At 43.4% G+C, this 11,877-nt stretch overlaps 1 protein-coding gene across 1 annotated transcript in view; it reads left to right on the forward strand.

Annotated features, from left to right (window-relative positions):
* The first annotated feature begins 5,950 nt into the window (after positions 1–5,950).
* SGIP1 (SH3GL interacting endocytic adaptor 1) overlaps positions 5,951–11,877 on the forward strand; it is a 181,935-nt gene continuing 176,008 nt past the window's right edge. Inside the window, exon 1 of the mRNA XM_075936181.1 lies at positions 5,951–6,268. The gene's annotated coding sequence lies outside the window, so the exon portion shown is untranslated. The remainder of the gene's footprint in view (positions 6,269–11,877) is intronic.

An 11,877-nucleotide genomic window follows, 5' to 3' on the forward strand; every position in this document is an offset into this window, starting at 1 on the left:
ATGTGGGGTTCCAGGAATCACGGTTGGAATGTATGAGGGGCTCAGGGCAGGGGGTTGGGGCGCAAGGGAGGTGCAGGAGGCAGGGCAGGGTTCTGGAGGTATATGGGGGGGGGGGGGGGGGGGAGCCTGCAACCAGATTACATTATCTGGCCAAGGCTGGGTTACTGCAATCAGGCAGAAATGGCTGGATGAGGGGGTTGGGCCAGGATCACTGCAGCCAGATGGTGGCCTCCCTTTCTACCTGTACTGCAGCAGGAGGAAGGGGCTGCTGCTAGCCTTTCCTACAGCCAGCCAGACTGCGAAGGCTGTCCCATGATCATGGCCAGGACAGGATTCTGCGGCCAGATAGGGGCTGGGCCCTGATTGGGGCCTTTTTGGCCAGGCTGCCCCACCGGAGCCCTGGATCTAGCTCTAGCACATGGAGCAAGCCACCTGCCATGTGGCCCACTCCAGGAACTGGGCAGCCACCTCGTAGCCCCCCCTGGCCTCAGCTCCAGCCCTGTGGTGGCCTGGCTCCAGCTCCAGCAGACGGGGCAGCAGCCTGCCATGCAGGTCTTTTGGGCCACACCTCTGTAGCCATTTACACAAGTGCAGAGCACACAGTGGCTGTGTCTACATTGGCACCCCCTTTCCAGAAAAGGGATGCTAATGTAGACTTTGGAATAGGCAAATCTGCGGGGGATTTAAATATCCCCCGCGGCATTTGCATTAACATGGCTGCCGCTTTTTTCCGGCTTGGAGATAAGCCGGAGAAAAGCGCCAGTCTAGACGTGATTCTCTGGAAAATAAAGCCTTTTCGGGAGGATCTCTTATTCCTACTTTCAAGATCCTCCGGAAGAGGCCTAATTTTCCAGAGAATCACGTCTAGACTGGCGCTTTTCTCCGGCTTATCGCCAAGCCAGAAAAAAGCGGCAGCCATGTTAATGCAAATGCCGCGGGGGATATTTAAATCCCCCGCGGATTTGCCTATTCCAAAGTGCTACATTAGCATCCCTTTTCCGAAAGGGAGGCCAGTGTAGACACAGCCAGTGGGTATAAAATGCTACCTACTGGTTTGCTAGCATTTTAAGACTAACTTTATTCTAGTGTAAAAACCCTTAGAAAGTGCAGTGAATGGTGATCTTACCATAGCACCAGAGAATGTAGCTATAGGATCTAGCTTTTTCAGTACCAAATTCAGAAAGATGCAAATTCACTTTTAAGAACTTCTAAACAGCAGTATAGATAACAAAGAAGCAGATGTCTATGACTAATTTACTTATAACAAAAATCAAGTCATTAGAGAAATTTACTGCTAAGCCTTTTAGATGCAGATAGTAAAGAACTTCCTTCTAACGCACACAGAGGTGTCAGCATGGTGATATGATGGAATCTTCTGTAATGAAGGGCAGTTTTTGTATCACTTTAATTGCACTGGTTTGAAACTCTTACAATCAAAGCACTACAACCCTCTAGTGCTGATGCAGCTATGGCTGTTTTTGGCAGCTTTATATTGATAGAACCTTTCACACTGTAGGCTGCACTGAATTAACCATTTTGGTTTAAAAAACAAAGCACATGCCCAAGCAAAATAAAAAATCAGCACAAAAACTGCATGTGGGCTAGTCCTTAGGAGCATCAAGCTTTAAAAAAAATCTGATAAAAAGAAGCCAGTAGTAAGGATAAGACCCCCCCTCACACACACCCCCACACAACCCCAGCTCCTCTTTGCTTCAGGTAAATGCCTGGAGTGGTATAAAGAGATCCTGAAAACTCTGAATCCAGCCAGGAACACAGGTGATGCAGAGCACAGGGGAGCTCTGGTCTAGAACATGGGGGGTTGAGCTACTTATCACAGCTCCCAGGAAGTACCTGGTAGGCCCTCACCGCTGGGCTCATGGTCAGGGCCAAGGAGACTCTGCAGGTTACCCTCATGCTTGCACGTGCTTTCCCCACAGCTCCCTTTGATTATGTTTCCTGGCTAATGGATGCTGTGGAGCTGGCATTCGGGGTGGGACCAGCGTGCAGAGCCTCAAAATCTCTAGCCACCCCAACACATAGAAGCTGTGGGGACCTGGTGGCTACTTCTAGAAGCAATGCAGAGCCTGGGCAGGCAGGGAACCTTTCTTAGCACGAGTTGTGCTGTCCAGAGCCACTAAGGTCCCTTTTCAACTGGGTAGAGAACAGGAAGCCTGGCAATCCTAATGGCATAGCATGATGGAATCATGCCCTGGTGCCCTAAGTTCTTTGTACCTACCCAGAGCCCCATTTCTTTCGTAAGAAAGGGCTCCAAGACTGTGTCTACATTGGCGCGATCTTGCACAAAAGCACCCGGTTTTGTGCCAAAACTTGCTTCCTGTCTACACTGGCTGCGAGTTCTTGCGCAAGTACACTGACGTTCTAATGTATGAAATCAGTTCTTCTTGCACAAGAACTATGATGCTCCCGCTCAGGAATAAGCCCTCTTGTGCAACTGTTCTTGCGCAAGAGGCCAGTGTAGACAGGCAACATGAATTACTTGAGCAAGAAAGCCCTATGGCCATCAGAGCTTTCTTGCGCAAGAGAACGTCTACACGGTCAAGGATGCTCTTGCGCAAAAGCACATCTCTTGCGCAAAGGCACAGGCCAGTGTAGATGCTCTCTTGTGAAAGAGTTTTTGCATAAGTAGTCTTCCGCAAAAAAGTTCTTGCGCAAAATCATGCCAGTGTAGACGTAGCCCACGGGTATGTCTACGCAGCAGGGCAAAAGTTGAATTAAGCTACATAACTTCAACTATGTCAGTTGAGCAGCTGAAGCTGAAATAGCTTAATTCGGCTTTTGGCACTGTCTACACCGCAGGAAGTCAAAGGAAAAACACTCTTCTGTCAACTTCTCTTACTCCTTATGAAATGAGGGTTACCAGGAGTCAGAGTAAGAAGTCCTCCAGCTTGCCATTATTTCAAAGTAATGGTTTACTGTGTAGTCATGCTCTTTGTTATTTCAGAATAATGCTGCTGGGTAGACAAATGGGCCCACAGGAGCTCATTGTAGGGAAGAGGCCCTGGAAATGGAAAAAGTCTCCTTTCTGATTGATTGTCTTTGAATTCAGGCACATGCCAGCAGCTGATGTAGACTGAGGACCCGATCCTGCAAGTTACAACCTTGCATTCAGTGGGATTGCACACAGATGTATGAGTTTACAACATGAAGCCCCATTGACATTAGTGTTATAATTTGATGGATTCAGACCAGCGAGTCTTTAGGGAAAATAACTCAAGTATACATATTAATAAAACCAGAAGCAAGCAGGTACATATATAGAAATTCATGCACTTTGAAAGAGAATGAGCAAAGGGAAGTAAATCCTGGTCAGTTTGGGACTGAATTACCTAGACACTGTCAATTTAAAACAATTACCCTTTTCAGCTGAAGCATGGGCTTCCCAATTAAGTTAATTTCTAGTCAGTCTTTTTACTAAGAACCAGAGACCATTTTAGATACCCACTCCTCTGGAAGCTAGCTGGACTTCTCTGTCAGCAGTATACATCATTATTTGCAATTCCCTTGAAACATGCTTGTGAACTGGTTTCCCATTTCACAAAGTCAAAAGATGCTATGATATCCCCAGTAAAGTTTTGATTCAGAGGCAAGGCCGGACTGAGCCATTCCGGCGCCCTGGGCAGACAATTTAATTGTGCCCCGGGTTGGGGGAGGGTGCATGCACGGCCCTGCCCCCGCGCCAGCGCGTGGGGGAAGTCACGTGGAGCTGGCAGCGGCAGGACGCAGTGCCTGGCCCGGCCCAACTCGGCTACTGGCTGCGCAGGGCCCCGTGGCCGTGGGGGGAAGGGCACTGCTGGCTGGCGCTGCGGGGGTTAACGCGGTCCCCGCTCCGGGTGGCCACTGCAGGGTGGCCACTGGGAGCTGCTGCATCCCAGGAGCCGGGCACGTGGCGCCTGATGGCAGCTATAAGGGGCGCAGTGCGTCCTTTACAGCTGCCATCAGGCGCCCCCCATAGGTTGGCACCCCGGGCAGCTGCTCGGCTAGCCCATGCCTTAATCCAGCCCTGTTCAGAGGCAAAATTAATCTGCTGTGTTGAGGGCTGTTTTGTAGGTGCTTGTCTTCCCATTCAATAGGAGAAAATAGCTCTATATAAGCAAACTGGATTCCAAAGAGCTAATACACCCAGGCTGTGTCTAGACTGGCAAGTTTTTCCACAAAAGCAGCTGATTTTGTGGAAAAACTTGCCAGCTGTCTACACTGGCCGCTTGAATTTCCACAAGAACACTGACGATCTCATGTAAGATCGTCAGTGTTCTTGCGGAAATACTATGCTGCTCCCGTTCAGGCAAAAGACAGCCGCTTTTCCGGAAAAACTTGCCAGCTGTCTAAGCTTTTGCGCAAAAGGGCCAGTGTAGACAGGTCACATTTGTTTTGTGCAAAAAAGCCCTGATGGCGAAAATGGCGATCGGGGCTTTTTTGTGCAAAAGTGCATCTAGATTGCCACGGATGCTTTTGTGCAAAAGTGCTTTTGTGGAAAAGCATCCATGCCAATCTAGACGCTCTTTTCCGCAAATGCTTTTAAAGGAAAACTTTTCCGTTAAAAGCATTTGCGGAAAATCATGCCAGTCTAGACGTAGCCCCATGGTAAATAACAGGAACTACCTAATTGCAATGGAGATGCCCTCTGCTACTGTTAAATTTCAGGTTTTTGAGTCCTTATGAATCAAGATAGATTATGCTTATGGATCTCAGCTGTGCACACAGTAGATTTCTCCCTCCTGCACTGAAAGACCTCATCTGAGGCCTTTGGGGTCATACAGCTAAAGACACACTATCCAATAAACCCAGCACTGCAAATTTGAAGGAAACCATAAATCGAATATTGCAGATGGAGATGGTTCCACCTCCACACATTTGGCTGTGGTGCCCTCTTGGAAATCATGAGAATGGGGCTAGCAGGGACAACAATAAATTTAAGTTTCTTTTCAAAAAGAAAATAAGGGATGAAAGGAGATCAAGAAGAATGGTGGGAGCTTCCTAGGCAAGTGGATGGGTAAGTGGTGAAATGAGAACTGTGCCTGCTAATGGATTCTCCCTGCTCCTCTAAAGATACAGTTAGGCTTACCCTGACTGTGGATACATGGCTTCTGTCTGGCAGATTTGGTGAAGATTTTGATCCTTTAAAAAGGTTACAGTCTGATGCAAAAAGACTTCTTAATTCTGTTTGTTTAAACAAAAAAAATTGGAACCCTAGAACTAAAATTGATTTTCAATGGGTTAATTTGTATGAGCCACAGCCAAGAATTGTCTGCAGGAGACTATTTAATGAAGTATTAGGCTCTTCTTGTTGTTGTTGGAGGGTTTGTGCAAAGATCTGTATTTTATCCCTATCCTCCCTGTTGTGAGGATAAAATGGTGCACTACAGAACTAATTCATGCAGAACTTCATTGAATTGGGTAGCTCTGATGTCTGAGAGTGTTACTCCAGGCCACTATGGTAGCAGAGTGTTGCAAGGTATAACCAGCAGCAGATCTAATTAGGAAAGAGTGCAACTTTTTCCTATTGCAAGATCTCTTTTTATTTCAGCTTTTGAGTAACAGTAAAGATTGTGACTTGCTTCCCACCTCTGTACAGAGGCTAAGTCTTTAACTGTTGTTCTAAGACACATTGTATCGATTTTGAAAAAGTCACAGCATGCAAATAAAAGAAGTTGTAGGTAACATATGTCTTGAAAAAGCATCTGACTTTAGGTAATAGCTCAGCCTCAAGAGCTTCAGGAAAACAAACTGGCTGTTATAAGTCAGGGAAGTAATACCAAAAGGCATTAGAAAACTTGGCTAGCCTATTGGATTGCAAGTACTTAATCCACATACATTGCAACTTTTTTTTTTTAAAAAAAAAAAGCCCTTAGGGGGAAAAAAGAGGGATTTCCCTTAATTATAAGCTTTGCATTCTTGCTTTTTCTGCTGGCAGCTCCTACAAAGCATGATTTTCCTTTTCCTATCACAGCTGAAACACATTGCTTGTTTCCCTCTATTAACTTCAGGCTGCAGTCAAGAGGCTGTAAACAAGTTTAAGGATTTTTTTAAAATTTTGTTTTAAAGACTTCGTATAAGTTACCTCTCTGACTCTAATTCAGATAAATATGCAAAACAGGCAAACTTGAAGGAGGAAAAAGTAATAGATTTTCCCAACATCCTCTGGGATCACCTGTTAGGCTCATTAAAAGAGTGAAGCAGGCACATGCCTGAAATTTGGGGGAGTCCTTCTAAGCTGCCAAAACATTAGCACAGCTGGTGTCTGTCACAGGTAAGAACTATTATCTCTAATCTGACTGCTTTTGTTTATTGTATGGCTTGCTTTTTGGTTCAGCATGCCCACTTTCTACCAGAACTGTTGGAATTAATAACTTCTCTTATATATTGTGTTCTGCTTCTGAGAGGTTTTACAAACATCAGCTAATTAATATGCCTGCGGATAGTTCCATATTATCAGACCTACTTTTCAGGTCTCTATTCTTTGTTCCTTGTATCAATGGTAATATCTGGAGCTAGAACTCAGGTTTTCCTGGCAGCCAGTCCTGTGCTTAGGTTACTATGTTATGCTTCTATAAATAGCTTATTTTCTTCTGTTTAATCAAATCTTTATTCTATTTCTAGTTTGAGAAAGGAGTGTGTGTGTGAATTAAAAGGACAAAACAAAAATAGAATCACTGTTTTTCTACCTACCTGCAACTCAGAAAATAGACTGAGTTTACATACTCAGTGCAAATAGTCAGTGCCGGACCGAGCCATACTTGCGCCCCAGGCAGCGGGTGCGCAGCGCATGGGCGACCCCCACCCCTGGGTGCATGGTGCCCCTTACCACTTCAATCAGGTGCCCCCCATAGGTTGGCATGCCGGGCAGCTGCTTGGCTAGCCCCTCCCACTCCCCCTTAATCTGGCCCTGCGAATAGTTTTATAATTCTGACAGAATGGTGGGGTGAGAAGTTCTGGCTTCTTTTTTTTTATTTTTTAAGATATGAACCTTTTTCCTATCTTTGGGGTAGAAAGTCTATTAAAACATTGTTTTAAAACCTTGTAAAGTCTGAATTGGAATCTGGGATGGAAGAAGCATTTTGGAATGTGGTTTCCTTCTAAATTCACGGTGGAGTAAAGGCAGTCAGTGGCTAGGGGGAGTCTGAGGTTAATCTAACAGCCTCTTCAAAAGTGAACTGAAGTTGGCATGAACTGAAAGAAGCTCTTTTCTCATTCTAAGGCTGTCATAAATGATGTTGAGGGGGGCTTCCTGTGGACCTTTAAAGTCTGCAGGAGGAGCAGGAGATGAGCTGAGTACACTAAGGAAGGAGGGTCTTTAGAAGCCATCAATAGTAAGAATGGACTTCAGAGGAAAACATCTGTGCCTTTATGTGCTGGAGTCATACAAGTTTTAATAGGACCAAATTCTTGGTTCATGTTAAAAAATGGAAAAAAACTTTTATAAGGTTCATAATTTTCCATGCAAATTCACTTTCATTTGCTCTTCCACTTGGGTCCTCAGTCTTCATCCCCATAAACATCAGTAGCTGCAGGCCTGTTAAAGAACATAGGAGGTTTTTGCTTTTTGTTAGCAAGTCAGTGGTTGAGATGGCTGCTATTCTTTGGCACTTGTAAGCTGTTCTGTTGGGCATGAATCTCTTAAAGCAGGTGATCTGTGGCTCCTAATTGACTCTAGAGGTTGATTTCTGTACACCACTGCATCCGAAGACCTACATAGGCATTCAGGTGGCTAGCCAGGGCTGCTATGGTTTTGTTACCTCTGTGATTTGAACTAGCTACAACAAAGCTAGGTCAGGGATGTTTGATTGCAAAGTAGGCCTACCCTTACTTCTAGGGTGACTAGCAAATAATTTCACTTTCCTGGAAGTGGAGGAGAGGAAATCCCATAAAAAAGTTGCACATTGAAGTGTACTAAATACCAGGAATGAGAGATACTATAGTTACATGTTCACTTGAATCACTTTGAGAAACAGAAGCTCCGTTAGTAGATGGGGCTTCAAATTATATTGTACCAGTAGAGAACTCTAATTAATTATTTGTATTGAAATAATATTTAGAAGCCTGCTTGAGGACTGAGTCTCTAGACAATCATACAGAATGTCAATGTCCCTGTGCCAGTCCCTCTAAGACCCCAATCCTGAAAGAGGGACTGGCTATTTTCACAGCAGGATCGAGTTCTTATTCGCAGTACACACCTTTACTCACATGAGCAAAGCTGCTCATGTGCATATGTGTCTTGTTACTCCCCCTTTCTTGCATCTTATCCAAACAGGGAGAGAGAAGAGAGCACGTGGAAAGATGAGGGTAAGAGTAATAAGATTATGCAGTTACTTCTGGACCAGCAACATGCACAGCCTAGGTCTATGAAATAATTTGCTTTCTTTATTGTTTAACTAAGCCTCTGCTCAATTCCATTTTTAAAAAAATCTCTGCATATTTCTATTTTAAATAACATTGTCAGTAACCAAATACAGTAAAAATCTTAAACAATGATCAATAAACAGAAATCAGATTTTGGGCTGATTAAGGGGCACAGCTGGCCCATGTCACTTTAAATATATATCTTTTTAGGGATAATATCCACTTGTCCTCTCTTTCAGAAGTACTCTGTCCCCAGTGTGTGGCCACATGTTTTGGTACCTAAAGAGAGATGAGGTTTTCTGAAACTTTAGCCATCAGCCAAGAATTGACATGACGGAGTAAATAGGAGCAAGAGAGTCTGAAGGGGGGGGACCTTCCTGTGGTATCCGTGGCTATTTAAGTGCTATAGTTATGGCTTCTGCATACTGAAAGTTTCTAGCAGTTTTCTGTCTTCTGGGGCAGGGCCATTTGTGCAGAAGAGCTTGAGCAGCATGTATTGTAGAGAGGGGGAGGGATTGTGCTTTCTGAAGATTTTATTTTTATTCTTTCTTGTTCGGTTTGTTTCTCTTGCACTCAAAGGAGGTGACTCAGATGAGAAGTATGCGGTTTGTTGTCCATGGGGGTGGGGGAGATGGGACCTAACTCTGCAGACTACAACTAAGCCGGAACTTCAGGGAATCAATGGAGAAACGGTGTCTTGAATAGGAACTTTGTGTGCATAGTAAAGAGAGCGTAAAGGGAGATTGGAAGACCTTTCTGTGTTTGGGATCAGTCTTGTGTAGGTTTATTATAATAGCATAAAACATCATAGCTCTACATAAGATAAATGAATGTTGTGAAGTGTAATTGAACAGCTCTGTTAATAGCTGCATGCTCTACTTGGAAGTCAATTAGCTCATTGTACTGACATACAGGGATGAACCACAGAGATCAGAGACTGGCGTCTGTCAGGTTTCATTTTCATAAACTCTTAGAAGATACCCAGCTTCTATCTTTTATGTACCAAGGGGAGGGGGTGAATTCCAAATGCTCTGTAAAACATTATTTGTATTTCATACCCAAGAAGCTGGAAAAGGTCATACTAATCAAATCCGACACCAGTTTGATGGGCTGGCTGGCTCAGTTGATTTTTGTTATATAGCTTTTACTGTTTTATGTTCAAACGTGGCTGCATTTCCAGATTGTACAATATATGTTGAAGAGTTGTTTCCAATTGACTGTTTCCAACATCGCCCTAGTTCTGTACTCTGATGATTGACTTAGAGAAGAGTTCTAATGAAGGTGTTTGTTTTGTTTTGTTTTAAAAGCACAGACAATAACAAATTTGTTCACATTACAGGAAACCATTTAAAACAAGCTATTCTTCAAGTGTCACTTTAATCAGTGTTTTTGTACCAATCTAGATAACTTCTTTAATTCTTGTGAAATGTAAATCTCATGATCCACAGTATACTAAGGGTGCGTCTACACAGCTGGGCTTAATTCGAAATAAGCTATGCAAATTGAGCTATGACAACTGCATAATTTGTTGAAATAGCTTACTTTGAATTTTAGTGCTGTCTACACAGTACTTATTTTGAAATAGAGCACTCTTCCTCCGACTTCCCTTACTCCTCATAAAATGAGGGTTACAGGAGTCAGAGTAAGAAGTCCTCCAGCTTCACAGTTTTTTGTTTTTTTGTTTTTTTGGTTTTTTTTTACATTATGTTGAAATAACTGCCAGCTGTGTAAACACAGACTATGTCATTTCGAAATAATGTTGCTGTGTAGACATAGCCTAAGTGCCAAACTAAAATCCTTTGCCTACATTAATTTATAACCCAAGGTGGATCAGCAGAGTACTACATAGTAGAAATCCAAACACAGACTCTGCACAATAGTGTTCTTATCAGAATGCACAAATGGTCACTAATTGTAAGAAATCAGTTTTTTTCAAGTAAGTGGGGAGGAATCATGAAATCTGCTTAATTACAGCTTTTCATGTCTAATTAGACATTCAGTGCGTAAGGCCTCTTTCATAAAAGTTCTGCTTTTTTTTTCATTTTAAATGAGCACGTATGAGCTTGTTTTTAGAAAACATGTACATTATGGATTCATGAAATGGTTATCAAACCTTGTATGAATATGTAAACAATTCATTGTCTACCTAGTTATTTCCATTAATACTATGGGATTTATTGTTGCCATAGCCTGACTGGGGATGAATCTGACGGATTTAAGCTTTATTTAGCAAATCCCTCTCCATTCAGAATCTAAAGCTCCTTGTACATGTTAGTCAGTGGCCAGAGGTACCCTGTTTAGCAATCCATATGGGGAGTGCCACTGGGAGCAAAACAGAGGAGGAGCCAGGAATGCATAGACTACAATGGGTCTGTCACATGTACTGAAAGCATGACTTTATTTTTTTTCAGATATGAGTAATGTATTTGTATGACTCATTTTCTTTTTTGCAGTCACTCGAGCTTAGGCTCCTGATATGTAAGCTGCAAATGTCTTTCCTTAAGGATCCAAATGAGAATTCAAGCATTTCTGCAATCCAAATATCAATAAATACAGTTTTAAAATATTGTGAAATAATGACTTGACAATATTACAGCTAGGCTGCTTTAAAAGAGTGGCATGCTGGCAGGGCATTCTCTGTTCAGGATCCATTGGGTTGGATTTAGGCTCAGTTCATCAGAGACCACATTTATTAACGTTATGGGCATTTTGGAAGGAGGTGTGTGGATGGGTTTAACAGACTTCCTTGTTTTAGGGTTAATTTGGGGCAATCTGATGAGTCACAGTTTTAAATTTTGGTATGAATTATCATTTTAAGTTGTTAGAAAGCACCCCAGTTGAAGAATGAGGATTTAGTTAATGTAATTAATGCATGGAGTTTAATGGTATTTATTTTTTTTAAAAATTGTAAAAGAGCAGGTTAAAATGTAAGAACTCAGTTATAGCTATTTTACACAGACTGGCTCTTTATCATGTACTGCATGTTAGGCTCTGATCCTGTGATTTGCTAAACACATGCAAATACAAGTACAGTCAACATGAATTGCAGGTGCTTGGTGCCTCATGGGGTCTGGCCCTAGGGCTATGTCTAGACTGCAAGCCTCTTTCGAAAGAGAGCGTCTAGACTACAATACGCGGATCGGAAAATTGATCCGCTTTTTCGAAAAAGAGCATCCTGACTGCTGGACGCTCTTTCGAAATTAAAAGCCACCCGGAACCGCTTCTGCCAGGGCATGGGGGCAGCATTTCCTTCCGGGTGCTGCTGCCTGCCTGCCCTTTGCAGAGACGCGGCGTGGTTAAAGGGACACTCCTGAACACCCGTTGCTCTGCTTCTGCAGCTGCCTTTGCTGTCCCTCTAGGAGGTAAGCAAGGCATTGCAGTGCTGGTTTGGAGTGCTCAGCTTCCTGGGACACCCCAGCAGGTTTTTTGTTTGGAGGTTTTTCTGTTTTAGACCCATTTTTTTGGCATGGAGCCAGAGCTGCCCCTGGGGCAGGCGATGGCCCCACGCCATCATACTGC

Source organism: Pelodiscus sinensis, chromosome 9 (assembly GCF_049634645.1).
Source record: "Pelodiscus sinensis isolate JC-2024 chromosome 9, ASM4963464v1, whole genome shotgun sequence".
In the NCBI taxonomy this organism is placed as follows: domain Eukaryota; kingdom Metazoa; phylum Chordata; order Testudines; family Trionychidae; genus Pelodiscus; species Pelodiscus sinensis.